This window comes from Saimiri boliviensis, chromosome 8 (assembly GCF_048565385.1).
Source record: "Saimiri boliviensis isolate mSaiBol1 chromosome 8, mSaiBol1.pri, whole genome shotgun sequence".
In the NCBI taxonomy this organism is placed as follows: Eukaryota; Metazoa; Chordata; class Mammalia; order Primates; family Cebidae; genus Saimiri; species Saimiri boliviensis.
Genome location: NC_133456.1, coordinates 1552885 through 1579182, shown reverse-complemented (window position 1 = coordinate 1579182; position 26298 = coordinate 1552885). Strand labels below are relative to the sequence as shown.

General features: G+C 39.0%; 1 protein-coding gene and 1 long non-coding RNA gene across 4 annotated transcripts in view; one reads left to right on the top strand and one right to left on the bottom strand.

Moving 5' to 3' along the window:
* Positions 1 to 20913, bottom strand: part of COL8A1 (collagen type VIII alpha 1 chain) — a 56513-nt gene extending 35600 nt beyond the window's left edge. For both annotated transcript variants that reach the window (XM_003943532.4, XM_039477616.2), the window contains exon 1: positions 20832 to 20913. The gene's annotated coding sequence lies outside the window, so the exon portion shown is untranslated. The remainder of the gene's footprint in view (positions 1 to 20831) is intronic.
* Positions 1 to 26298, top strand: part of LOC141585312 (uncharacterized) — a 400044-nt gene that overhangs the window by 61648 nt on the left and 312098 nt on the right. Inside the window, exons 3-4 of one of the 2 annotated variants that reach the window (XR_012518694.1) lie at positions 13541 to 13602; positions 16022 to 16092. This is a non-coding gene — a long non-coding RNA (uncharacterized LOC141585312). Of the gene's footprint in view, positions 1 to 13540; positions 13603 to 16021; positions 25909 to 26298 lie in introns of those variants that run through there. The other variant, XR_012518693.1, reaches the window with a different exon arrangement.

Below are 26298 nucleotides of genomic sequence, written 5' to 3'. Positions count from 1 at the left end.
TTACCTATGGGACTTTAGGGAACGTTTGTTTTTTTCCAAAAATCTTTTTGTGTCTTATTTTCCTTTTCTATAACATGAGGATAATAATAGGACTTTAATGCAGATTGAATAAGTCTATGCATGTAATGTGTTTAGAATGATGTCTGTCATGAAATAAGTGCGATGTAGGTATTAACTGTTATTATTGTTATCATTACTGGTGGAGGCTGGTGTGGAACCAGAGGTTTAGACAGGCAGGAGGTACACAGCCTATCTTATGTAGAACAAATGTAAACCCAAGGAGCCCATCTCCTCTCCCTCATCTCTCTCATCTCCCTGACTCCTGCTTGTTTTGTCTCCTAAAAAAAATTATGACAATGAAATATGTGCTCCTCTTTCTCCTCCTAATTAGAGTTATTTTCATAGCTGATAATTCATTGTTATGATACCTCCTTTGTAATATATAACACATTCTGTTTCTTCATTGGCTTTGGACCATTGGAAACGTCGGGACAGGAAATCAGATGACTGCACTTATAATTCAAAGAGCAAGTTGCATAATCCTCAGTGATACTGAGGTACAGATGTCTTGCCTCATAGGAAGCTATGGATCTTGAATTTCTAGTTCCAGATTTTCTTTTGAAATACCTTTCTCTACCACCTAAAAGTTATGAATGAAAGGTGTCCAGTTAAAGAGGTTGATTTCCACTTATCCATTACAACAAAGGGGACATTAACTCCTAGTACGACCCAGGTTGGGCCAAGAGGAGCCTTTGCTCTGACTGTCCTCCAGCCATATCTCTCCCAGGTGCCATGGGGTGAGAAGCCAAAGGATTGTGCTATGCAGAGCCCACACCCCAGACCATGCTCTGGATGCACAGGATCCTGGGATTCTCTGTGCCAATGATCTTGAGCCCTTTCCAATGTCTGCACAGGCTTTTGTTCAGGGTCCTGCCTCTTGACATAGACTATATCACAGGGACTGTACAAGCCTGGGACCAATGTGGGGCTAGGGAACAGCTGTTTGCTGGAGGTTGTGGATAGAATTTTCCTGTGTGAATGGGGTGTTCACATGCATGGCTGTGAAACCTGTTGTGGTCCATGGCAGAGCTGAGGGTGGAAACAAAGAACCCAGCAGCAGGCTGGTCTCCCTGCATCTTTGCATTCAGAACTCCAAAGAGTCAGAAAAGTTGAAATTTACCTCCCAGCTTGATATGAAGTTATATTGCCAAGGCAGAAGGATGGAACGTAATTTTTTTTAACAGTCTGTTAGCTCACCTCATAACTTTTAAATATTTAAATGTATGATATGTGGACTTTATTTGTACTTTTGCTCAAAGCATGACAAATGTTAGTCTGGGCCTGATTAACATAGATACATATTAAAAAGCCCATGCTAAAATGTGTGTGATTTTCTTTGCTGGTATTGAAGTGCTCAAGAAACAGAGCAGTCAGTTCAAGTGCAAAAGCAGAGGACAGCCAATGAAACACCAAGGATGACTGTCTATTACCAATTTTATTATTTTCTTATCTCAAAAATGAGACTTCTGAGAAGGGAAAATATGATCATTTTAATAAATCAAAACCAGTAACAGGACAGCTTCACTAGAAGAAAAAGCAGAAGAAAACAGAGAGAAAAATCCCTAGAGGTCAGTGGTACTAAACATGGTATGTATCACTTCTCTGTCAGCCAAAGCTGTGGTGTCTAAAAATTATTGCTGGAATAGCTGGAATTCTTCATAAAAATTCCACGAAACCTGGGGGCTTCTGAGTAGCGTATGTGAAAATAAAAGAAACGAAATATTTCATCTTCTGTGAAAGTCACAAATACAAAGAACAAGGTGTTAACAAGAGCAACTAGGTATGAGAGGGTGTCTATTTTCTTCCTTTCATGTTCCATATGTTTTCTCCGGATACTAAAGCCAGGCAGCGCTGGAGAGACGGGAGGACCCCGTTTGTGACCCCTTATTGTTCCTGGGGACATTTGTACATAGGCTGCTCCTGCTTAGTGAGGTAGCATTCCCGACATGCACACAACTACTCCTGACCTAGTAGTTACAGCTTCAACACAGGCTGCCAATTTATTCCTGTACCACATGCAAGGAGGTGCAAACTAGCAATACCAAGTAGAGAAGAAACTTAGTCTTAGAAATCTGATTTTTTCCATTTCAGTTTCAACTCTGAGGATCAACTAGGAACTCCTTTGAGGAGTCGATCTCAGCCTCTTCATTTACAATCATCGTGGCCTCTGGCAAGTCACAGAATCACCACTAACCTCAGTTTCTTTAGGTATATCATGAAAATAATAACAACTAACCTCTAAGGTTTGCAAAAATGGCCAACACAGTGCCAGGTCCACAATAGATGCAAAGCATTTTGGAGCTCCTTCAAAATCAGTGTAGTATTTTAAGAGAAATTGGTATATATTGATATCTGACATATAGTGTTTCCTTTTTTATTTCAATAAGAAAATTTCTACCCCGCCTCCCCCGCCAAGTTTATTGTTTCTATACGCATGTCACGTGGGTACAGTTCTGGAGAGTGAGTCTGCTGGGAGAGCAAATGTGAAACTAAATGTTCTTTGACTCCTTTCTACCTCTCTTCCAAGGAACTCCGGAGTTAAGAATTCATCTGGCTCCCATTTTCTGCAGAATTTCGCTTATTTCAAATGTTCAAAGAAATCAGTTGATCTGACTTCAAACAGACTAGATTTTGCTGGCTGTCTAAAAGCCCTGTTTGTGTCACTCCCAAATCTGGACTTTGCAAGTAGCCAATTCCCTTCACACCTTCGTGGAGGACTTCTTTTTGGCTGCCTACCCTCTGTGCTGAGCCAAGTGTCAGGCTGGGAATGGAGGCAATGAATCTCTCTGAGCATTCATATTTAGAATTTCTCCTGTTGCTTCTGATAAGGAAATGGCAGAGTCTCTCAGGTCTACACATGAACGTCAGAGAAATTCATAATCCAGATCATGTTTAGCTCGGAAAATGGTAAGCAAAATGTGCTCAACCTGGCTTTGAGTTAACTCAAATGGTTTTGAAGGTTTGGGTTGTGAATGTAGAAGTTATGTTGTTTCTCGACTAGATTGCCCTTGGACATTTTTAGAATAAAAAAAATTCCTCTCTATCTTTTAAACTATTCTGACTAAATATTTAGTATTTCTCTACGGGAGAGGGGCAGCAAACTTCTTTCTAGCTGAAGGTCTTTGCAAATAAAGGATCTTTTCTTTGCCTAGCAGGGCTGCCTCCCTGTTTGCCCCCCTCCCTCTGCCTCTTTTCCTCCATTTATTTTGGTACTCCCAAGTTTCATGCGAAGCCTCAATGACTGAGTGAAATGAATGTGACTGGAGAGCAGGAATTCCTCAGAGATGGAAAGATTTTTCCATGATCTATGCACGTGCTTTGAGATGACTGATGAAGCCAACCCAGGTCTGGCCAGCTCCCTAAGTGAGCACAGTGAAAAGACATTCTCAAAATAAAACAAGGGACACGTTTTTTGAAGTCTCCAGTTGATTTTGAGTGTTTTCTATCCAACAACATCACTGACAGCATTCACTGTCTGACATCTTAGTAGATGTGGTAAAAATTGCTTCATACGGCAGCAATTCCTAGGCCCTGCTGTCATTTGCCTGAGACTCAAAAACATATATAAGGAAGAGGAAGAGAATGATGTGATTGTCCATGGTAGAAATACGACAGGGGTTTCGTTAGCTAAGTGACCCTTTTCAAAGGAGCCATGGTCATCCTGTAGGAGAAACCCATTTAAAATGTTCTCTCCTAAGCCTACAGCCAGTCAGCTCCTCATGATGATTTTGTTGGCACAAAGCAATACAGCCAACGAGTTTGGCACAGTCACCATTTGAAGTGAATTGTTCTATTCTTTTTATGGTTGAAACAACTGTCTTGGGTTTTGTTGATTTAACTGGCTGTTTTGGTGTCATGTAGGTATAGCTTTTCAAACTAGTAAAGCAGAGTCGTTGTGTGGCTAAAAAAACATTGGCTAATCTGAAAATCACATACATTTGATCTTGGAATGTGTCTTTTACTTGTGTTTGAACATGGGTGTGTTTGACGTCCTGAGAGTTTATTTCAAGCAAAATATTGAAACAGAATGAAAAATCTACCCAGATATTTTAGCCCTTATGTACTTTTCCCTTTTTCTTATGTTTAGGCTATGACTTGGGGCAGGGTAGATTAGGAAATCATTTTGAGGATATTTCTAGGTTAGAAGTCTGGGTCACTTCTTACCCTTATAATAAATTTGGAAGCTCCTAGAGAACTGAGAAATTACACAGCAAATACAATTCCTTTGTTTTCATTTGTTATGTGTTTGCTAAATGCATTCATTTAACACATATTTTCTTATTGTCTGCTGTGAGTCAGGCACTGCACATCTATACAGTGACAGATAAGACTGGTGAGATTCCTGTCCTCATGGAGCTTGTATTTTAGTGATGGGAACAAGACGATAAACCAAGCAAGATAATTTTAGATAGTGATAACTGCCAAAAAAAAAAAAAAAAAAAAAAAAAAGGAACGGGATCTTGTGATGGGTTGGAAGTAAGATCGATGGAACTTTAGATGGGCTGTCAAGAAAGGTCTTCCTGAGGATGTGGCAGCCGAAAGAAGCCAGCCATATGACTCTCTGAACAGTGTGCAGGCAGAGTGTTCAGCAAGTGTCAAGGCCATTAACAGTCCTTTACTGTGAGGACTAAATGAGCTGCGATGGGTAGAGTGCTTAGAACGGTCCTGGCATCTGTAAATGCTCATTGTTTTGAATTCACTAAATATTCATTGAGTATCTACCAGGTTCCAGTCTCAGTGGTAGGCACAGGGAATTAAAGGTTACAAAGAGAGAGACCTGACTTCAGGGAGCTCAAGCCAGACCTCAGTGAAGCATTTCTCAATGTGTGGCTTACAGACCACTTGTATCTTACTCATTGGCCTTTCCGTTTCCTAGTCTCCTCCACAAGGAACCTGATTAAAGAGGCTTAGGAAGAGGTCCAGAAATCTGCGTTTTCTACAAGCTTGCTCTAGTTGATCTTTATGCCCCATAAAGATTGAGAACCACAGTCCTAATGAATCGATTGTGATTAAACTGTGGTTCTTTGCAATACAGTATCCGTTACAGCATCCAGTATAACCAGCTGCCTGTGCTACAAAGAACACTTCATACTACTCACGAGGAGCTCTGCTCGGTTTATAGAGCCATAAATATCATGGAATTATGTTTCACAATTAACATCCTGAAATCCTCAGGGATAACTTTGTCATTGATCTTGAACTGGCTGGGGAATTTGGATTAACCTGCTTTTGGCTATGGTTTGGAAGGTTTGTCTGACACTCTCAAGTGTCATTTAAAACCTGCCAAAGGAAAAAGAAAAAAGTCTTCTACCTTTTAGAAAGAATGTGTTAACTAATGTTTGCCAAAAGCTCTTGAATCCTGGAAGACATCCTACTTGTATGTAGATTAGCCTAACTAAAATTCCTCCTTTGGGCTCCTCCTCATACCTATTTCTAAAGTGTGATGTCACCAAAAGGCAAGATGAGAAAGATTTATTTTATCTCTCTTTGACGTTCTACTATTAGCTTGATGCAAAAGTAATCGTGGTTTTTGCCATTGAAAGTAGTGGCAAAAACCATGATGACTTTTGCACCAACCTAACAGAATGTGTTCTCTTTATTTTCTCACTTTAGAATAGCTTATACAAATTTTAAAAGGTTTTAGATTCAAAGAACTCAAGGAACACTGGATACGAGGGTAGAGGATCAGGCTGCTTGACAGTAGCCTCTAAAGTCCATACGAGATTCTGTGCTGTAAAAGTGTGAGACTTCTGTTTTCTTTTTTTCTTTTTCTTTTTTTTTTTTTGTTGAGACAGAATCTCACTCTGTCACCAGGCACCAGGCTGGAGTGCAGTGGCATGACCTCAGCTCACTGCAACCTCTACCTCCCGGGTTTAAGCAATTCTGCCTCACCCTCTCGAGTAGCTGGGACTACAGGCACGCGCCACCACGCCCAACTAATTTTTTTGTATTTTTAGTAAAGACGGGGTTTCACCATGTTGGCCAGGATGGTCTTGATCTCTTGACCTCGTGATCTTCCCGCCTTGGCCTCCCAAAGTGCTGGGATTATAGGTGCGAGCCACCGCGCCCGGCCTATTTTCTTATTAAATACTTCTGAAAAGGGCCTTAGTCTGGGAACAAATGTATACCATTCAATTCCTTCTTCATTTGTCATTTTTATCTCTTTACTAGTCTTCATCCATAGGTATGACAGATAAAATGATGGTGATGGAGAAAGGCCAGCCCTGAGCATGAGGTCAGAACTGATAAAGGTATATGAACTGATGTAAGTTTGAGTCTTAGACATGGATCTTAGACAATTAGATAGAATTGACAAGGCAGTCAAAACCAGCCATCTTTTGGGGCAGCCAGCCTATCAGTTACTTCGTTTTTTTGTTTAACTCCTCAGGTTGGCAGTGCTCCCCAACAGAGTATGAAGAATGGGTGAGAAATGCAGGCCCCATAAAATCTGCAGGAACCTAAGATAAAAATCCGTTAATGCTTAGTCAGTGTAATGAATAATCAACAAGAGATTAACTGTGACACCAGAGAAAGACTGTAATAGACAACAGTTGCACCCCCAAGGAGAAAAGTTTCTCCCAACATTTTTATTACATTTCACCTGACAACATGAATTTTGATATAAAAACAAGTAGAAAGAAAAGATTCCTTTCAGGCCGGGCGCAGTGGCTCAAGCCTGTAATCCCAGCACTTTGGGAGGCCAAGGCGGGTGCATCACGAGGTCAAGAGATTGAGACCATCCTGGTCAACATGGTGAGACCCCGTCTCTACTAAAAATACAGAAAAGTAGCTGGGCATGGTGGTGCGTGCCTGTAATCCCAGCTACTCCGGAGGCTGAGGCAGGAGAATTGCCTGAACCCAGGAGGCGGAGGTTGCGGTGAGCCGAGATCGCGCCATTGCACTCCAGTCTGGGTAACAAGAGCAAAACTCCGCCTCAAAAAAAAAAAAAAAAAGATTCCTTTCTACCTTTTTTCCCCCTTTAAATTCAGCAACTTATTCAAGCTCTTCTTTATTCATGTCTTTATTCAACAAAGATTTGCTGAATGCCAACCCCGTGACAGGTACCGTTCTAATTGCTGGGGATGCAGCAAGAAGACAGAAAAGCCCCTGTCTTTCTACAGTTTATTTGCCATTAGAATTTCATTTCTTCTTCGTCTATGAAAATGATCATAGCTAATTCAGATCCATCAGAGAAGCTAAAATATTGGAAAGAAGCATTCTCTGTAAAAAGTAGGGGCTGACAAACCACATGTCCTTGGAATTTGGCAATCCTTCAGTTTTCTGGGCATATGAATCAGTTTCCGTGCCCATCTTTACACTACTGTTTCCATAGTTTTGGCTCTATGCCGGGTTTACTGGTCATTTTGGCTAAGACGTCTGTATTCCCAAAGTGAGTGTTTTCTTACTCTTATCAATCATGCATAGGTAATGTGATGCTACTGTCCCCAAATCTTTGAGTCCAAGTTCAGCACAGCATAGATGCCTGGAAATTGAAGACCGTGGTTCTCCTAAAAGAGCCACTGGCTCAGAGACCAAGCCCACTTCTTCACATTTCTACCGTAACATTTCTTTCTCGAGAGGGTAAATCTCAGGCCGATGTTTGCCATTCTTTTTAACTGAACTGTGAATATTTACCTTGTACTTCCTGAAAGAGTTGGGAGCTAAGCTTCTGTTATTCGTAGTTGTAAACGTGCTAAATAGGAGGCACAATTTTGTAATTCATGAGTCTTTGAGGCTACTTTTAAAAAGGAATATCTGGGCCGGGCGCGGTGGCTCAAGCCTGTAATCCCAGCACTTTGGGAGGCCGGGCGCGGTGGATCACGAGGTCGAGAGATCGAGACCATCCTGGTCAACATGGTGAAACCCCGTCTCTACTAAAAATACAAAAAATTAGCTGGGCATGGTGGTGCGTGCCTGTAATCCCAGCTACTCAGGAGGCTGAGGCAGGAGAATTGCCTGAACCCAGGAGGCGGAGGTTGCGGTGAGCCGAGATCGTGCCATTGCACTCCAGCCTGGGTAACAAGAGTGAAACTCCGTCTCAAAAAAAAAAAAAAAAAAAAGAATATCTAGAAATATTACATCTTATCAGGCCCATGGTCTGGTTCAGAATTCTGTCTCAGAGTGGAATACTTCATGTGGCAGAATGTCATTACATGGCTTATCCTTAAAAAGGCGGGGAGTAGGGAGTTGGGGAGAGATGGCATGGGGAGAAATGCCAGATATAGGTGATGGGGAGGAAGGCAGCAAACCACACTGCCACGTGTGTACCTATGCAACAATCCTGCATGTTCTTCACATGTACCCCAAAACCTAAAATGCAATAAAAAAAAAGGTGGTGACATTTTCTAAAGATTCTTGAACTAAAAATGGTTTTCACTTTCAAAAATGAATTCTCAGATTGAGTTCACTGGTACACCTAAAGGATTATGAGTTTCCGAAAATGATTCTACCCCAGCCTCCCCTATTTTGATAAACAGTATTTGTACTTATCTACTTGCTTGGGCTTAAAGTGCAGGAGGCATTCTCAACATCTCTTCTTCTCACACATCCAATCCATCAGCGAGTTTTCTGATCTCTTTAATGAAAAAGTATCCTGAGTCACTGGACACCGATCATGTTTTGCCGAGTCCATTTTCCCCATATAAGCCAGGGTGATAATTTAAAGATCTAAATAAGTAGACCAGATCCTGTCCCTCTGTTCAGAACCCTCCTGCGGCTCCCCACTCCAGTTCCTGTGAACTCTGACCTCCCTCCACATCCTCAGGACCTGCGTGATCCTGCTCTGCTCTCTTCTTTCACACCATCTCTTTAGTCTGGCCAGTGGTCTCCTTGCCATCTTGCGACGGGCCAGACTGGTTCCCAAGCTGGGGACGTCCCACGTGGGCGAACTGCCTTCCAGGTCACTGCATGGCCTGGCCGTTTTCAGATCTCAGATCACATATCACCTCCTTAGACTGGCTTGTGGCAACCACTCAATTTTAAACAGTGCTCCTCACACTATCGTTCCCTCTCCCCTTCCCTTACTTGATTTTTCATCACGATCAACATGATATTACATGTTTATTTATCTTTACAGTCATCATCTCTTCTCCAGCCATGGAGAATGTAAGCTCTAAGGGCAGAATGCCACTGTGGCTTCATTCACTACTAAACCCCCAACCTGACACAGCGCCAGCCACATGGCAGATTCTCAACGCATGTTGGTCGAGTGAATTAATAGAGTTTTTACTATCCTTGAAGTCTAATTAATTGTTTACTTCCACTATGTTTGTATAAAGGACTTTTTAAAAACTCAACTATCAAGGTAGTATCCTATATCAGGATTTGATTGTTAAACTACAGTTGTGGGGCCAAGCACAGGATATATAAAACTAGGATATATAAACCCTCCCTTATTTTTTCAAGTTGTTCAAATTTTCTGTGCTTCAGTTTCCTTTGTTTTTCTTTACACTTCTGTGTGTCAGTATCTTTATTTCTCAAATGGTGTTGATAATAAAACTTACCTAGGCGAATTTTAGGGTTGCTTTGGTGATTCAATATGTGCAAATACTTGAAATGACATCAAGAAATCGACTAAAGTGAGGTACTGATATTTTACTGTACCATATATATATATAATTTTTTTTTTTTTTGAGACAACAGAGTCCTGCTCTGTTGCCAGGCACCAGGCTGGACTGCAATGGCACAATCTTGGCTCATTGCAATCTCCTCCTCCTAGGTTCAAGCAATTCTCCTGCCTCAGCCTCCTGAGTAGCTGGGATTACAGGCACGCGCCACCACTCCCAGCTAATTTTTGTATTTTTAGTAGAGACGGGGTTTCACCATGTTAGCCAGGATGGTCTCCATCTCTTGACCTCATGATCCGCCCGCCTTGGCCTCCCAAAGTGCTGGGATTATGGGCGTGAGCCACCGCTCCCGGCCTACCATGCTATATTTTAATTGTTACCCATGATTCTTCTGACTGTATGTTTATTTTCCTTTATCGTCATGAATCTTGATTCCAGCAATCTTAGCATGTTATACTTATACAGGTGCAAAGACACCTCTACTACTTTGGTTTGATAACTGTGGTTTGGTCTATTGAGAGAAGAAATTGTTTGGTAATTGAGATGTTTTAGATAAGGAGCTAAAAGGATTATCAGGGACCTGTTTGTTTTTTTTTGTTTGTTTGTTTTTGAGACGGAGTTTCACTCTGGTTACCCAGGCTGGAGTGCAATGGCGCGATCTCGGCTCACCGCGATCTCGGCTCACCGCGATCTCGGCTCACCGCAACCTCCGCCTCCTGGGTTCAGGCAATTCTCCTGCCTCAGCCTCCTGAGTAGCTGGGATTACAGGCACGCGCCACCATGCCCAGCTAATTCTTTGTATTTTTAGTAGAGACGGGGTTTCACCATGTTGACCAGGATGGTCTCGATCTCTTGACCTCGTGATCCACCCGCCTCAGCCTCCCAAAGTGCTGGGATTACAGGCTTGAGCCACCGCGCCCCGGGACCTGGTTTTTAAATTCAAGAAGATCTCTGATAAAAGAAGGCTGGAGTGAGGAGGGTTAGACCTCAATCCACTGGCAAATATGTGATCTTTCTGTAGGAGTTCTTTGGTGAGGACCCTTGTAAGACAGTGAAGAGGCAGGGGTGCAGAGTTCAGGGGCACAGGCCAAGTACAATATTCAGGAAAATAAAGGAAGTGTGGCTCTTTCTGATTGATCTCTTTAATTTTCCTGCCAACACCATGTGTGTTACTATTGACTGCTAGCACTTATGGACAGTAGACCAGGAGATCAAATCTTTTCTTGCTTCTTTCACACATGAGAGACAATTAAAAAAAAAAAAAAAAAAACACCAAAAAACACCAAAAAACAGAATATCTTTGCACTTGTGATCGCATCCAGTGGATAACATGAGCATGAGCTCTAAAATTTAATCTGCCTTTACAGAAGCCCCAAACCATGTCTCTGGGAGTCACAGAACTATGCAAACTATGTTCTCATTTTTTCTATCTCATTGATGAAAACGTGGATCTAAGTGACTTGTCTAAGATTGTACAGCAGGTAGAAAATGATTCAAAATCTTAATCCAGGTTGGTGCTCATTTTGTTGCATTTGGCTTCCTGTAGGTAGAAACATTTCTTTAATTATTGCATATAAGCTGATTCATTTGAAGAATCAGAAAAAATTCATTTATTCAGTGTGTAATTAATAAAAATTTGCAGGGCTGGGCGCGGTGGCTCACGCCTGTAATCCCAGCACTTTGGGAGGCCGAGGCGGGTGGATCACGAGGTCAAGAGATCGAGACCATCCTGGTCAACATGGTGAAACCCCGTCTCTACTAAAAATACAAAGAATTAGCTGGGCATGGTGGCGCGTGCCTGTAATCCCAGCTACTCAGGAGGCTGAGGCAGGAGAATTGCCTGAACCCAGGAGGCGGAGGTTGTGGTGAGCCGAGATCACGCCATTGCACTCCAGCCTGGGTAACAAGAGCGAAACTGCGTCTCAAAAAAATAAATAAATAAAAAATAAAAATTTGCAGACCCATATCTGGAACTGACAACTGTTCACAGGTACTAATTGTTTCAGCAACTTTGTTTTAAATTGGTGTAAGAGAGACTGGTCAGTGTAGCAGCTTCCCAGTAGCTGTCTACGTTCTTGTACCTCAGGCAAGTCTTTTAATTGCTTTGTACATTTGTAGTTTTATTTCTTGTCTCCAAAATGGGAAACATTGTATTATCTCATTGGATTGCTGTGAATAATTGAACATATATAAAGCATAGAACCATGCCTAGCACATAGTAAGTACTATATATGTGTTTATTTTCACAGTACTGCGATATAAATGTAGGTAAGACCAGAGCACATTAGAGTTTATCCTTAAGAGTTCTCATTTTGAACAGTTTTGTGTTAAAAAAAAAAAAAAAAAAAAAAAAAAGTCTCTAAATGAAGAAAGCATTTCGTTCTGTAGTCTCTTGGTGCAGTAATTCAAAGTTATCACTAGATGGCAGTTGTGATCCATACGACTTTAGCTGCAGCACGTAAACCCTGGTGTTGTTTTCTATACCCTGAAGCATTGAGAAGTCAGGGAGTTTCCTTCCCACAAAGTGAGCTTTTAACAAAACTCCCGTCAGTAAAACTTTCATTCTGTGGACACCCTTGAGGCTCACCCATAGGCACCTAGTCCTTCTGGTGGCAGGCTCACAGTAGTGTGGGTTTACCCGCCCGCATCGTATCATAAATTTGCTTTTCAGGAGTGCCTTTCACCAGATAACAACAGGACAGTGTCAGGATCCTGTGTCAAGAAGATCAATTTGTGGTTCTTAACGTGTGGTCCCCCTGCCAGCAGCCTCACCATCATCTGGCAATTTGTTAAAAATGCAAGTTCTCGGATCCCATCAGATCTGCTGACTAGTATTTTAATAAGACTTTCAGATGATTCTGATGTCTGCTAAAGTTTGAGACCCACTGAGATAAACTATTGTTTAGCATCATATATAAAGTTGGTGCTGGAAGGGTCCTCAGAGAACATTTTGCCCAATCCTCCCATTTTACTGAGAAGGAAAACTGAGGTCCCTATAAGTTAAATGACTTACAAGTCATAGCAGTAGGCGTGTGGCAGAGCTGGGTTTCAGGGTTGGTGAGTTCCATGTCCCTGCTTTCCTCATATGTCCATCTCCCCTTCTCTCACTCTAAACTGAGGCCAGTAGGTGCCCGTTCTAGCTTGATACCTACTCATGAAATTTAAAAAATCAGTTATTTATGCAGGAGTTTGCTAATTTTTGTATTTGTAGTAAAGGCAGGGTTTCACCATGTTAGTCAGACTAGTCTTGAACTCCTGACCTCAGATGATCTGCCCGCCTCAGAGTTTGTTCATTTCAATAGACATTTCTCTGGTGATTCAAAATTGAGTGTGATGAATTCGTTGCAGTCCAGAGTGTGTGCATATGTGTACATGCATGTGTGTGTGGGGGAATGTGGGGGACCTGAGGGAGAATCAAGTGAGTCATCATCCCAATGGATAGGAGAGGGATATGTGCAGGGTGCCATGAGAAATAGGTGAGTGCAATGATGGATTAGGTAACACAGGTAAGAGGAAGAAACTTTGGAGCTGACCTTGGGTGATAAGTAGGAGTTCAGCAGAGGTAGAAGTCAGGATAAGGCATTTGGGAGAGGGATCAGGATGTACAAGCACATGGAGCCATGAAATACTGTGGGGGTCACGAGAGTTTTATTTCAGGGGAAGGGTGTAGTGGAGGAGTGATCATGTGATAAATACTAATAATAATATTACTACTATTACTACTACTATCTGGGACTTATTAAATGTTAACTATGAGCCAGGCCCTGCACTAAGCCTTTTATATTATTATTGATTTTAATTCTTAAATGATTTTGCAAGAGTTTACTCTGATCCCTGTTTTACAGATGGCAGTGAACATGCCTACACTGTGCTACTTTTCTTAAAATCAAGTGTTGTTATTTTCCATTTCTTAGGCCAAGATTGAATTTAGAAAAAGGTTCCATGTTTACTTCTTCCAGGATGTCCATAATGCAAAGTAAGTATGTATTGCAGGGGATGAGGAGCATATTCTTAATATGCATAATTTTATTATAAGCATATTTTCATAAATGCATAAACGCAGGAGGATTTTCACAATAATTTGGATTTCTGAACCCAAAGAATGAATGTCCCATTATTATTCAGCATATCAGCAACTTTAGAGGTAGCCAGTTTTTCATGATAATAGATGAACTGTGTCTTAAAAGTGGCTAGGAAAGCTCATTCAATTGTTTGACTCATTAAAGAAAGGAAGCTGAGTAATGAATGAATAACCTGGTCTGAAATCATAGGTCTGTTTTATTTTTGATTTTAACTTTATAAGTGTTCATTGTGAATGTGCTTTCTGCAATCAATGTTAGCATCTTTCCTTCATTTCATAGGACTGCCCATAACCAAACTAAAAATTCGAGTTATATTAAAGTTCTGATAGGATTCAAAATATCTGTTTTTTCCTAGGTAAGATTCCAGATGTTTCTGGATTCTTTAAGATATTTTTGAGTGATTTTACTTTTTCCTGAGAAAATAAGTTGTCTTTTCTTTTTTTCAGAGTCTCACTGTGTCACCCAGGCTGGAATGCAGTGGCACCATCTTGGCTCACTATAACCTCTACCTGCCAGGTTCATGTAATTCTTCCTGCCTCAGCCTCCCAAGTAGCTGGTATTACAGGTGTCTGCCACCACACCCAGCTAATTTTCATGTTTGCAGTAGAGACAGGGTTTTGCCACGTTGGCCAGGCTGGTCACGAACCCCTGATCTCAGGTGATCTGCCCGCCTTGGCCTTCTGTAGTGCTGGAATTACAGGTGTGAGCCACCATGCTCAGCCCTGAGAAAATAAATTTTCTGTTCCTACTTTCTCAACTGCAAAATATTGACATCGGAGGAGATAATCTAGAAGGCCCCTTTCATCTCTAAGAGTCTGTGAATTTATGATTTAATGATTAAATAGCACATATAACTCATTTCTGAGTTTTCTTTGTAGTAAAATTTTAGTATTCATGGAAGAAATTATAAGACCAAATCTCTCTCCATAAAAATTCTTAAATGGCGTCTCTAAAATAGCTCTGTGTTTCACTTTTTAGGATCACTGAGACTCTAACCAGCTCTAAGATGTGTTTATATATTTCCACCTGACATTTTACACATCTTAAGACCCAATAATAAGGCCAGTTTTAAGTAGATGTCATTAGAAATGATTGATGGCCAGTTTCTGTTTTAAGGGGAAAGAGGTACACTTTAATGGTGCGCTGCTTTTCTGATTGCTGCAGTAACATTTTTCAGCTTTACCAGCCCATATTACAACTTTGATCTTTACACTCATGTTCATAGCTGAAGGGGAAATGCTTTCTCAAGAAAATCTAAGAAACTCAATCCAATTTTTAACCTTTCTTGTCTAGAGAAGTTGAATAGCCTACAGGTTGCTTTATCTTGAATCAAAGAAAGGGCACTGACACCTAGAAGGAAGAACCTATTACATTTATTGTTATTTTTAAAAAATTTTGTGATTGAGAGCAAAATTTGCATTTTACTCTCCCTGGATAATTTTTTCTTTATTACTTGCTATTGGTTTTGGAGTCAGTTACAATATTTTTTTCTGTTTACTAACTATAAAAGCAATATATGTTTATTTTGAAAAAATTACAGAATAGTATACATAAGGGCACAATGCTGTGTAAAATTCTGCCACCCAGCATTGGCTATTAATATTTGCTTTTTATTTAATTCTAGGCAAACATGAACATTAGCAAACTGGGGCCAGATGTGGTGGTTCAGGCCTGTAATCCTAGCACTTTGGGAAGCTGAGGTGGGTGGATCACTGGAGGTCAGGGGTTCAAGACCAGCCTGGCCAACATGGTGAATCCCTGTCTCTACTAAAAGTACAAAAATTATCCAGGTGTGGTGGTGTGCACTTGTAGTCCCAGCTACTCAGGCTGAGGCAGGAGAATCCCTAGAACCCAGGAGACAGATGTTGCAGTGAGCTGAGATCATGCTACTGCACTCCAGCCTTGGCAACAGAGCAAGACTCTGTCTCAAAAAAAAAAAAAAAAAGAAAGAAAGAAAAAGAAATTGGCAACAAGTTATACATTCTATTTGGAAATATTCTTTAAAAATTAATATATAGTTAACTCATATGCATAATTTTAAATATCTACCTTCAAAGATAACACATTGTCATTATTGTTGTATAAAAAGTTACAAAACTCTTTAGTTTTCATTATTTTGTGATTTTTTTAAAGAGCCATTTTGATTTAGGTTCCTTTTGTTTGTTTGTTTTCATCCCTCCTTGTTCTAGAAAAGGTTTAAGGTTATTTCAGCACCTCTTCTTCCAAGAGAGTATAATGGAGGAAAGCAAACATCTGAAATTCATATTACATAATTTTTTTTTTTACATAAGACCTTTGCTGTTTAAACAATAGGTAAATTTTTAACAAACGGAGGAACAGCGCTGTGAAGATCCCTACTGGGACATAAAGAAGCCCTTTACGACGTGAGTAGTGACTCCCCTTTTATTTGCTATCGTAAGTACGCATTTTTCAGACACATGTTGGTGAGCCTGCCAATCAGTGCTCTCTTTGAGGGTAGAGCTCTCGTCTTACTGCTCAGTGTTCCCTCTGTGTCTAGAACTGTTTCTGGGCCATTGTATTTGCTAGAGAGATGCTTGTGGCATTTAACTGAATACAATGAAATCAATTCCGAATATTCTTATACTGTCATGATAGGTTGAGTTATGATTTCAAATTGCTTTGACATAAGCAGTAGTGGTTAAGACCTTTGGTTCTGTTCCCTGTTGCTGATTCTCAAAGCCCTGTAAAAGCGAAGTGAGAAAACCTTGGTGTAACTCTTAGCATAGTACTTGAGCCCACGTAACAGCTGCCAAATAGATGGTGGAGTTTAGTGATCTGCTGTTTTTACTATGTATATTTTTTCTTCTAAATAAGAACTCATTTTTTCCTGAGGACTTGCAGTTAGATTGTTTCATAACAGAAATAAGCTATTTATTTGGAGACTGTATGTAAAATATCTTAAAGACTTGGTAGGTAGAATATATATATAACAACAAAGTTATATATAATTATTATTTTACATAGTATATATCAAACTAACAGTTTATGATCTCATTCATTTATAATGTTTAATGGGAACATATTTGAAAGTAGAGTGCTATAGAGCCATAAATGTAATTTGTAGTTCTTGCCATAGGACTTTTACTTCTAAGTCTCTCAAGTATTCAACAGGTACAAAATGAACCCTTTTAAAAAAATTTTTATTTTTTAAATAAATTTTTTTTATTGTACTTTAAGTTCTGCGGTACATGGGCAGATCTTGCAGGACTGTTGCATATGTACTCACATGCCATGTGGTTTGCTGTCTGCATCTCCCCATCACCTATATCAGCCTAAAATGCATCCTCTTAATGAATGAGCAATTTGGGGCATTAACTAATGAAGTCAGATTTTTTCCCACATGTGAAAGATGTGTGAGAATGCCCAAATCATTGCTGTTAATCTACCTTGCCCTCCGTTTGACAGCATCGTAGGGGATTTGTGTCAGCCACATCAAGCCAGGGCTGTAAACAAGTCCAGTACTGTGAACTTAGTATGTGGGCTCTGAACAGTGGAATCCTCTGGTCAGCGCTGTCCCATAGAGATGCTGTGAGTCACATATCAACTTTATGTTTTTTATTACCCATATTAATAAGTAAAAAGAAACAGGTGAAATAATTTTATTGAACTATATTTGATATTTATTTATTTATATTTATTACTTTTAACTCAACATATTAAAAATATCATCTCAATGTGCAATCAGTATTTAAGTATTAATGAGACATTTTACATTCTGTTTTTCATTCCAAGTCTTAGAAATTTGGTGTATAGTTCACACTCACAGCACATCTCAGTGGAGACAAGCCACGTTTCACGTGTTCACGATCAGAATGTGGTCAGTGGCTATCATATTGAACAGGGCAGTGATTCATTCCTGCTTTGCCACCACTGGAGGTGCCAGAGGGTGGCAATGTGGTGTAGAGGAAAGACAAGAACCAGCCCAGAATCTTAGAGTATGACTGTAGATGGCTCTGACATTTGATATTGACGTGACAATGAAAAAGCAATTTAGTTTCACTGGGTCTCAAATTCCCACTGTTTATAATGGAGGTGATTAGTAACTGCTGTACTCTTTTCAGGAAGCTGTGGGAAAGATTAAATAAGATACTGTATGTGAAAGTGCTCCGTTAGATCATAAAGCACCATACACATGTAAGGCATTATTAGTTCCTTTATTGGAGATTTACTCTCATGACTTGCCCAAGGCCACATTCCAAGTTGGTAGGAGAATGAAGGATAGAATCTGGGCACCTGACTTCCAGCCATCTGCTTCAGCTAAAAGCTACTTATACCAAGCTAGTTTTAAAATTTATTTTTACTTTTAAAAGTCTTTTTATTTTAAAAACTTGAGGAAGGAAGACAGTGGCAGTAAGAAGTGCATTTCATATTGAACTGTAAGGGTCTTCTTGGCCACAGTCATAATGTGCTGTAGTAAAATTATATGTACAGAATATTTATATACTTATATACTCAGAATTATAGCCATCAAAAATTGAAGTTTATTGCTGTCATATAATATAAAACCCCATGTTCTTCAAAGTTTCAAACAACTTTTAAAATGAACTGTGGTTTCCCTACTCTATTCATTTCCAAAGTATAGCACAACCACAAGAAAGCCCTTCCGTAGTGGGGTTGATTAATAAAACAGATATGGATCAATTCAACAGGTTTTCCATGGATATTTTTGGTTACAGATGTAGCTCATTAGTTCCCATGTGTGGGATGCCACCTCTCTAGTGTGAATCTAAGAGATACATTAATATCTGAACAGAAAATGAGAATAATTCAGCTTAACCCATATTATTTAGTACATCCTATGTGTAAGGCACATTAAGTATCTTACTGAGCAAAAGAATCTTGTTTTTATGATTATTGTCACTTGGAGGTATGTTATTTAACTTGAGGAAAATATAGAATCTGTCTACCAAAATGTCTATGTTCTATGATTCACGAATCTCTATTTTTGGAAAGTAAAAAGATCAGAAACAAACTCTAGATTATTCAGAAATAGTTTAAAAAGTAACATTCTGTACTTTTGGAGGGCATGTAAAAGATTAGTCGTCATGATCTATTTCCATTTCCTTAATTGAATGCCTGTCATGGTGCTCATATATTTTGGTCATTATCTACATTTGTTTCAAATAAATTTCTTCATAGAACTTAAAAAAACTACATAAAACATTAAGAGCTTTATGCTATGTGAAGTTAAAACAAGTCCATTTTTACTGAGAAAAAGGTATACATTCAAATAATTCTTTATTCTTTTTTCAATTAAAATTCATTTAAGAAAATAACTTTTATCTGGTTATTTTCACTCAAAAACTTATCATTTGTAAGCTTCAGGCCTGCCTGAATTGACGACTATGTTAAATAAAGGTAATTTTTATTTTTACTTGCTGAATCATTGCTGTTGACTATTGAACAAAATAGCTTATTGAATAACCTTTACATTTATTGCTTTTGCACCCTAGTTTAAAAATAAAGTGCTTAATTTCTTAAAAGTTCAATAAAATGTATTTTTTATATTTCCACTAGAACTTTACAAGCAGTCTCTCTCCTCTGCCCTTTAATAACCACCTTCTGCATTTTATGATTTAGTTTAACATAATTACTGTAATTTTTTACTGGGAGAAGCCATCAATGCCCTTGGCAGTAAGATTTTATTATAAGAAATTCAGAAGCCGAGCCTGTCACTGGTTGCAAAATTATAAAGTTTCTCTGAGTTGAGTTCAGAGCCTTACTCTGACATTATGACTGTTACCACACCACGCCTCTTTCCCATTTTTCTGACATCCACGAGTCCTGTAACCTGCTGCTTCAATGAACATGTATTTTTTATTCACCCGGTTTGCATTATAAAGAGTTCCTTTGGAGAACATCTGGCTTTGATGGAATCCAGCCAAAGTAATTAGTGGTACCTATATAAAAAATGTAATGCCTTAGTAAAATCATTTATGTATTTGCATTTCTCCAGGAACTCTAGATGGATTCATTCTAGACAGGATGTGGTCAATGAGACATTAGCACTAGGGCTAAATGCAGTGCCTTTCCTTTTGTTCAGGTATTTACCCCACCCCAACAAGAACACAAAAAATCTGGGGAATCTTAGCAATTCACTCTTTTAATTATGAAATAAAATTAAACAGACTATAAAAACCATTGTACTATTGTATATTAGGAAATATTGAGTCGTGTGTCCAAAAGTCACACTTAAGCCCAGGCAATAGTAATAAGCATAGGATGGCTGTGGATACTATGAGATAATGTCTACTTGTCAGAAATGGATGGTATTTGTGGGTTTTTTTTTTCCATCAAAGTTTGAAAGTTAATGATGTACTTTATGTTTTTATTGCTTCTACTGAGAGATCAATTAAGGAATTTGGATTCTGGCATGCTGTTATTATTATTTTTTGCTGTGAGTATATTCAGTACCACATATCAATAAAACCATTTCTGTCATATGCTCTGTTTCATTCATCCTAGATTGTTTATAAGGAAAATTTAGTACATATCACTTCAGTCATCTGAAAGAAATCATTTCTTCATTACAGCTCATAACTTAAAACTATAAAATATCAGCCAGAAAAAAAATTGGCCCAATTAAGAGAAATATGATAATGGTAGAAAAACACATATAGACACGACTGAGAGATGATAAGATTATTTTAATTTTCCCATTTGCACTGGAATTATTTATGTTACAAATCTCCAGGTTTTTTATTACTTAAAACCCTCTGCTGAATCATGAAAAGAAGCTTAAGTTAGCAATTTTCCTCTGCAAAATCTAACTCCTAGCATCTGGTGAACATTTGGATACCTAGTCAAGTTCTATGGAAATGATTATTTTAAGACTCTATTCAACATGCCTAGACTTAAAAATCAGCTAGGATCACACTCTGCACATGTATTTTACTACAGGGGATTTGAAAACCTAATATTAGTAGCGACGGTCTCAAGGCTTTTGCAGCGATGGAGATGGGGATGCGAGACCGGACGTGCAGGCAGGCTAGACACTGAGCATCTGCCAGGGGTCCTTGTCAAGCTCCTGGACAGTGACCTGTGGCTTTACCTGTGGACCACCCAGACCACTACCCTGCCCTCTGTTGCTTCTTACACTTACATTTATACTTGACAGGACTGCTGAATGCAAGACCAATGTCCTTGCTGGTGCTGGTGCCTTCCTGTAACACCCCTGGGGCTGGTTTCTGTCTCTTCAGCAGATGCTGTTCTGCTTCCACAACAGCTTCTAAAGTAGAAAAGAGAGGATGCTTTTACTCAAGGCAATTAGACATGGAATTATTATCAAAGTGTATTATTCTGGATCATAGGAGAAATTGCATAACAGGAATGTATAAATACATAATATGCATATACTATATGCATATGTAGTTTTGGTCCAAGTAAACAACAAATTGTTTATCTTTCTTGCTTTTCATTGGTTATATTATTACATAATATAACCAATTCAATTTCTCACCAATTCAATTTCCATTAATACAGATTAAAGATAATTGGAAAGAATTTGGGCATTTGCCACAGAGAATGCAAATTTATAAAGAAATATTAACAATACCTCAGGGACAAAATTTTATTTAAGAAAAGCGAACTTTTTAAACAACACATTTTCTATAAATTGACATATAGTAGCATTTGATTATAAATTATTCTTGGTTATTTATCAAATTAGGTGTGATGGGGCTTTAATATGGTGAAACTTTTATGTTTTCATTTGAGTTTTTGGCAAAATTTAACTAGTTGAATAAACTTTATAAGTTCTCTATAACTTAGACTTTTTACAAATCATATGAGATTTCCCTCCAATTAAAATGAATTTCAAAATTTAACTCTGTGTTTTGGGTAATAGATATTTCTCTATTTTGTTTTTGTGTATTTCACAGGAACTTGTTTAAGAAATACCTACATTTACTGTTCAAAAAAGATTTTAACAGGAAGAACTTCAGTCATTTAGATAAATAAATCCGTTTGAAAGCCAGTATTTGTTATAAGTGCAGAATTGGATATCAAATTTAGCTAGTTTGAAATGTGATTTAAGTGGTATATTCTAGCATAGTACTGTCCAATAAAACTTCCTGTAATTATGAAAATTTTCCACATTTGCACTATTCAAACTGGTAGCTGCTAGTCATGTTTGGCTACTGAGCACTTGAAATGTGGCTAGTGTGATGGAGAAACTTAATTTTTAGTTTTACTTAATTTTAATTAATTGGAGTTAATTAAGCTACCTGTGGGTAGTGGCTATAATATTGTGTAGTTCTAGAGTGTCTCTGTATTTGGTACTCAACACAAAATGAAGAAGGACTCGAAGGTTTTCTAGCTGTGAAATGACTATAAAGCAGTAGTGTTCCTCAAGCACAAGGCCCCGGCTCTCACATGTGGTCTTCCCTACAGAGGCTGCACGATGCGTGTTCAGGCCTGAAGGGAGATAGAGCAGCGTCCTGCACTTCGGCTCAACTTGTGGATATTTAGACATAAGCTTTGGTTTAGCCGCAGGTGACTTGAGGACCTTTGCCTCTGGAAAGCCACGGGGTCTCAGATCGTCTTTAGTGAGGGCAAAGGCACGCAGGAGCTTGACTCTTCCAGTCCACTCTCATGTAGTATGACTTCTTGCAGAAGACTGGCAGGAAGCACAGACAGATATGGAAGGAGATATACCACAAACATAGTTGCCTCCATGAAAAAAACTCTCCAGATTCAGACTGGATCTCAGAAGAGGCCTATAAGTGATTTTTTATTTTTATTTTTATTTTTGAGACGGAGTTTCGCCCTTGTTATCCAGGCTGGAGTGCAATGGCGCGATCTCGGCTCACCGCAACCTCCGCCTCCTGGGTTCAGGCAATTCTCCTGCCTCAGCCTCCCGAGTAGCTGGGATTACAGGCACACGCCACCATGCCCAGCTAATTTTTTGTATTTTTAGGAGAGACGGGGTTTCACCATGTGGACCAGGATGGTCTCGATCTCTCGACCTCATGATCCACCTGCCTCGGCCTCCCAAAGTGCTGGGATTACAGGCTTGAGCCACCGCACCCGGCCTATAAGTGATTTTTGTGCCTCTCTTCTATCATTCTTCAATAAATACTCATTGAGCACCTTCTACTATGTGCAAAGTATAATGCTTAGTGTTGGAGATACACTGTTGAAGAAAACACCCAGATACGGCCCATCATTCATGGTGATGAACTGCATTAGACAATGAGAGTTTTTTTCAGTTTTCTTCTTCTAAAATTCATTTTCTTTCTTTCTGGTTATGGTGAAAGTAAAACAAGGGGAAGATACATCGAATAAACACAAACACTGAAGATCACTATTATGTATGTGTCATGTATCTTATTTGCATCTTACTCAGTTTACTTCTCTCTGAACAACTTTTTCAGACCCATATCTTGGTAGCTGATGAAACTGCTTTTTGAAGTGCAATAGTGGAAACGGGAAAAAACAAAAAACAAAAACAACAACAACCACAACAACTGAGGAGGCCTCAATTGCCATTTTTCGATCCTGAGACTAAGCATCATTTAATACTGAGTGTCTACCACACATGTTTAAAAGAGGTTCTTTTCTCTCTATGATCCAGAAGAATGTCTTTAAAGTAATTTCTAATTAAAAGACATTTTTGTTGCTGTTAATGGGATGACACTTTTTTTTACTTTGTTACTCATAATACTGTGAGAAAGAGTACTGCAATGACTGTTTATGAAATGAATCAAATTATTCAATATTCAAGCACATTGCAGGAAGTAAAGGGAACCATTAGCCACCCAGGCAATCTGTAACTCACTGTATTTCAGTTAATTTTGGAAGAATGAGCCAGCAATTTGGCACGGGACTAAGCAAGAATTATTTAGTTAGATCTGTTTTTTCTTCTCCACACAGCAACTGCATAATTAATGGTATCGTCTGACCTGCATTTATTAGGTGAATTTTCAGATATGTCACTGATGGAAATCTAAGGATGAAATGAATTAAAAATTAAATTAACGCAAATACAATACTTAGTAATTAAAATATTTTAAGACCAAAAAGTCATTGGTCTAAATATATTAATTGGTAATGTCCTTGAGGGTATAGACAGACACTTAAAAATAATTTTTAAAAATGAATTATGAAGCAATGAAACAAAAAAAGATAAATTTATATAAATACTTAAAAACCAGTTGCAAGTAAAAATATCATGAACAACATTAAAAGGTGAAGGGGAGTTTGCTTTATTACTTAAAGAAGTTATACCTTATGGAGGTTTGAAAACATGGCCAGATTCTTTGATTCTCCTCTGTGTTCTCTCCCACTGAATCTGGGAGAGCTTATAACTGATCATTTGAGCACAGTGGAGCAGGTATTATGTAACTTCTGCAGCAGGATCACAGAAAGCTATGAAGCCAACCTTGTTTGCTGGAACATTGTCTTTTGGAGTCCTGAGTCTCCAAATGAGAAGTCTGACTACAGACCCATGCAGGAGAAGCCACATGCAGGCACTCCTGTTGACAATGCCAGCAAATCTCAGCTTTCCTTTTGTCACTGCCAGGGTACTAAAGATGCAAGTAAAACCACATTGTGCCCATCAGATCAGCCAGTTGTCAGATGAGTAAGTCATGAGAGCAGAAAAAGCTTCTAGACGTATCTGAATTCCTGACCCCTAAAATTCTGATATAAAATATTTGCTGTTTTATGCTGCTAAATTCTGATGTGGTTTATTATGCAGCAAAGATAGCTGGAGCATACCCTCTTGTATTTATGATATTTTTACAATAAAAAGTTGAAAAACTGAATGTGAAATACACTCTGGGAAAAGTTGTTTGAAGAATTAACAAACAATCTTAGTATCCTTTCACTATAAAGAGCTCTTACAAATCACCAAGAAAAAAATGCTAACACCGTATAGGAAAATAGGCAATTAAGTTCACAGAAGAAGAGATTAAAAGCTAATAAACATGTTGAAAAGCCTTCAACCTCATTAGTAATGAAAAGAAATGTAAATTAATCTATGAAATTAAAATTTTGGTTATCAAATCAGCCAAGATGAAAATATACTTAATGTTGGTTGGGTTAAGTGAGATCACAAATGGCACTGACTTTCTGGAAAATAAATTGACATTATATACCTTGAATTTAAAAAATATGTATATTCTTTGATGCTTCTAGGAATTCAGATAAGGAAGTAATCAGAAATAAGGTAAAATAATATAGAAAATGTTTACTACAGTTGTATTTATAGGAGTAAAAGTATAGAAATGAGCTAAATATCAATGCAGTTAAGTAAATTATGTAGTTTGTATTATAGAATATTGTTTTATTGCTTATAATGGAATTTTAAATATGTTTCCTTTGTTAATTTTGATGTGGGCACACAATAGCATAACAGAAAAATCTTAGTATGGACACATAGACTGAGCTTTGAATCCTAGGTTTGCCATTTACTTTTCCTGGTGATATGGTTTGGCTGTGTCCCCACCCAGATATCATCTGGAATCATAGTTCCCATAATCCCTTCATGTTGTTGAGGGGGCCTGGTGGGAGGGAGGTAAGTGAATCATGGGGGTGGTTACCCTCATGCTGTTCTTGTGACAGTGAGTCATAAGATCTGATGGTTATGTAAGGGGCTTCTCCCTGCTTCACTTACATTCTCTTTGCTGCCACCATGTAAAGAAGGACATGTTTGTTTCCCTTCCACCATGATTGTAAGTTTCCTGAGGCCTCCCCAGCCATGATGAACTGTGAGTCAACTAAACTTCTTTCCTTTATAAATTGCCCAATCTTGGATATATCTTATTAGCAGTGTGAGAATGGACTAATACTGTCAGTTTGTACTGGTACTAGGATGCAGCTATGAAGATACCCAAAAATGTGGAAATGACTTGGAACTGGGTAACAGGCAGAGGTAAGAACAGTTTGGAGGATTCAGAAGACAGGAAAATGTGAGAAAGCTTGGAACTTCCTAGAGACTTGTTGAATGGCTTTGACCAAAATGCTGATAGTGATATGGATAATGAAGCCCAGGCTGAGGTGGTCTCAGAGGGAGATGAGGAACTTGTTGGAAACTGGAATAAAGGTCACTCTTGCTATGTTTTAGCAAAGAGACTGGCACAGTTTGCACCTGCCTATGGAACTTTGAACTTGAGAGAGATGATTTAGGGTACCTGGTGGAAGAAATTTCTAAGTGGCAAAGTGTTCAAGACAAAGCAGAGCATAAGTGTTTGGAAAATTTGCAGCCTGATGGTGTGATAGAAAAGAAAAACCAAATCTTCTTGGGGGAAATTCAAGCCTTATGCAGAAATTTACATAAGTAACGAGGAGCTGGATGTTAATACCAAGACAATGGGGAAAATACTTCCAGAGTATGTCAGAGACCTTCACGGCAGCCTCTCCCATCACAGGCCCAGAGGCCTTGGAAGAAAAATATAATGGTTTTATGGGCCTGCTGTATGCATCCTAAGGACTTAGTGCCCTGTGTTACGGCCTCTCCAGCTGTGGCTGAAAGGAGCCAAGGTACAGCTTGGGCCATGAATTCAGAGGGTGCAAACCCCAAACCTTGGCAGCTTCCATGTGGTATTGAGCCTGTGGGTACACAGCAG